Below are 3,681 nucleotides of genomic sequence, written 5' to 3' on the forward strand. Positions count from 1 at the left end.
CTAAGGATTCTTTAACGGGATGCAGAGGACCCATGGGAGCATCAAAAAGAGGCATCTCATTAAGTCTGGAGGGTAAGAGCCTGTCTGGGAGTGCATCTCCAAGGAGGGGACAGGTGAGATCAGCTTTGAGATTTGGATATAGAACAATGGCTGGGAGAAAGTTGAGACTCTTTGAGAGTATTAGGGGCAATGATGTGGAGCTGTGTGTGTGTGTGTGTGTGTGTGTGTGTGTGTGTGTGTGTGAAAGAGACAGACAAACAGAGAGACAGAAAGAGACAGAGAAAGACAGAGAGACAGAGAGAGGCAGAGAGAGGAATTCCCAGTCATGTACAGTAAGTGAGACAGAGGCAGATGGACTGGAGATGGAAAGCTAAAGCCACCAACATGTGTAAGCAGAGCAGGTACACGTTATCATTCCATTTTAGGAGGAGCCTGGAAATATGTAGAAAAAGAACTGGAGCAAAGTTGCAACCAGAGATAGAAGAGAATGGAATTGGGGCAGATGCGTTAATAGCTTTCCCCTGATGGACCCACGGGACTGGGTGGAGAGGCAGGACAATATGCCACTCTTGTTGATTAGATGAGAGGCCGGGCCATGCATCAGGCTGGGGATGGACGTAGGGGGACGGGCGGGTGTGGAGGGCAGGAGAACAAAGTGCGCTGTGTGTGTGTGTTAGAGGTGTTGGTGGGCAGCTGGGAGCATCGCCCTCGGTTGATGATAAAGCAAAGGTCATCATTTTGTGGGTGATGGTTGTAACTTGAGGTGTAAATGAGGGAAAGAGACCAAAGCGAAAACATTGAGTAGAAAGAGATAAGTCTTGAGGACAAAGCCCTGCAGAGGACCTGGGTCAGGCTGACATGGTGGTGAAACTCAGGGGGTCCCTGGACGGTGGTGTAGAGGGAGGAGAGCCAGCGGAGAAGAAGGTCCCTGAATGCAAGGGAAGAGAAAGTTCCAGGAAAGCAGGGGCTGATTCCACATTCTGCAGGACAGTCAAGCAAAGAAAGGTGTGTGTAGCCGTCCTCAAATGGGCTGGGTTGGAGGCTCGGTGACAAGCGGTCCGTGACACATAAATCTTCTAGACACTCTGTTTAGTGTCATAAGCACATCTGTCATGATCAGAAAGGGGATTAAGCTGGGGAAGCCCAGACTGTGGCTTCTCGAATCTTCAGATATTCGTGGGAGATGGTTTCGTGTGGGTTGTGTCCTGTCAGTCAAGGGGGGAGTCCTGTGCGGGCTTATCAGCCTCATATATCTCCAGACTTAGCACACTGTGACTCCAGCATCATTACCTTGAATAATGCAACAATGGCCTCTTCACATTCCCTCCGAGTCCTGCTTCTCACTGTGCCATCTGCCTTCTGATATAAAATATGGTATGAGATGGCTTGTCAAGCCTGTGAGAAGTGGAGTGGGATTTGCTGCCCTGGTGGAGATTTTATTCCTCTCATTTTGCCACATTGAATCTGAAGATGGGATATGATGACACGACATCTGATATATCCAGGGACTAATGTCTACATGCTCTGTGATTTTTCATAGGATACGCTTTAGGCTTACTGGTGCTGATGCTGCCAGCACCCCATCACACCCCCTTGACACCCGCTTTTTCTGGACCATTGTTGGTTCCTCACCTCAAACACCTGGGACTCTTGGCCTGGGAGCTTTCCCCACCCCAGAGCTTCTTGGCCCGTGCTTGGGGCATGCCAGAAATGCTGGGGAGTTCATGTCCATCCTTCAGAAGCAGCCCTCACACAATAACTGCTGGGAATTTGTGGGCATGCCCCAGCAGCCTCGCCTCTGAGGTCTCCCGGAGGCCCTCAGCAGATTAAGCTCTAGATGCCCACGGTAGAAGTGGTCCACGCCCTTTGTTTTATTTGTTACTTTCCCTTCTCTGTTTCATTTCCATGCTCCCTTACAGGTGGTTTCTGGGATCACTCGTACATTTATTACCGGCATCCCATTCTCGGGGTCCACTAGTGGGTAAATCCAACCTCCTTGCCGACCGACTTCAAACTCAGAAAACTCATAAACTTGAGTTGGTAAAATTCAGGATGAAAGAAGGGGACTAGGACCATGCCAGGTATAATAGGAATGAATTTCTCAGGCCCAGGTCTGAGAAGAAGGGAACTTTATTTTTCTATTTTTTTTTTTTTTTTTTTTTTTTTTTTTGCGGTATGCGGGCCTCTCACTGTTGTGGCCTCTCCCGTTGCGGAGCGCAGGCTCAGTGGCCATGGCTCACGGGCCCAGCCGCTGCACGGCATGTGGGATCTTCCCGGACCGGGACACGAACCCGTGTCCCCTGCATTAGCAGGCGGATTCTCAACCACTGCGCCACCAGGGAAGCCCTAGTTTTCTATTCTTAAGCTTCACTTCTGTCTGGTGCCTATTTTCGTCAAGTAACAAGAGTTGAATCCCACACAGTCCTGGTGATGTTCATGGATTCAGTCCTCTCCCACCTCTGCTTGTATCTCTGGGGTTGTGTTTAAATTCTAGGAAACTTATGTGGCATCAATTACCAGGAATCAGAAGTGAGGACCTGGTCCACGCAGCTGGCGGGAGACGCAGGCCTGCTTATGCATCATTGGTCAGCATCCAGCCATGTGCCCATGGCCCCACCTGGATGTCAGTCCTCCTGCCACCTGGGTCAGCTCTGTTCTAGACTTCCTGCCCTTAGAGCCTCTTCATCTCCATCAGTAATGTCCACATGTCCTTGGCCACATGAGAAAACAACTGGCCACTATCAGGAGCCTGGGGATGCTTAGAGGCTCGGGGAGGCCTCCCATTGGTCCATCCATCTAAATATCACCTGCAGCCATCTTTTTCTTTGTTTTTAATTGAGATATAGTTGATTTAAATATTATATTAGTTTCAGGTGTACAACATAGTGAGTCACAATTTTAAAGATGATACTCCTTGAATAGTTATTATAAAATATTATCTATATTCCCTGTGCTGTACGATATATCCTTGTAGCTTTTTTTATCTTATACATAGTAGTTTGTACCTCTACCCCCTACCCTTATCTTTCCCCCCTCCTTCCCTCTCCCCACAGGTGACTACTAATTTGTTCTATCTGTAAGTCTGTTTCTGTTTTGTTATATTCACCAGTTTGTTTTATTTTTAGGTGTCACATACAAATGATATCATACAGTATTTGTCTTTCTTTGCCTGACTTATTTCACTAAACATAATACCCTCCAGGTCCATCCATGTTGTCACAAATGTCAAAATTTCATTCTTTTTTATGGCTGAGTAATATTCCATTGCATATGTACCACATCTTCTTTATCTCTTCATCTGCCTATGCACACTTAGGTTGCTTCCATGTCTTGACAATGGTAAATAGTGCTGCTATGAACATGGTGGTGCATGTATCTTTTTGAACTAGTGTTTTTGTTTTCTTAGGATAAATACCCAAGAGTAGAATTGCTGGAACATATAGTAGTTCTATTTTCAGTTTTTTGAGAAACCTTCATACTGTTTTCCTGCACCAATTCACACTCCCATCAACAGTGTACGAGGGATCCCTTTTCTTCACAGCCTCTCCAACATTTATTTGTGGTCTTTTTGCTGATCACCATTCCGGCAGGTGTGAGGTGAAATCTCGCTGTGGTTTTGATTTCCATTTCTCTGATAATTAGTGATGTTGAGCATTTTTTCATGCGCTTGTTGGTCATCTG

The sequence above is a fragment of the Kogia breviceps genome, chromosome 14 (assembly GCF_026419965.1).
Source record: "Kogia breviceps isolate mKogBre1 chromosome 14, mKogBre1 haplotype 1, whole genome shotgun sequence".
Classification (NCBI taxonomy): domain Eukaryota; kingdom Metazoa; phylum Chordata; class Mammalia; order Artiodactyla; family Physeteridae; genus Kogia; species Kogia breviceps.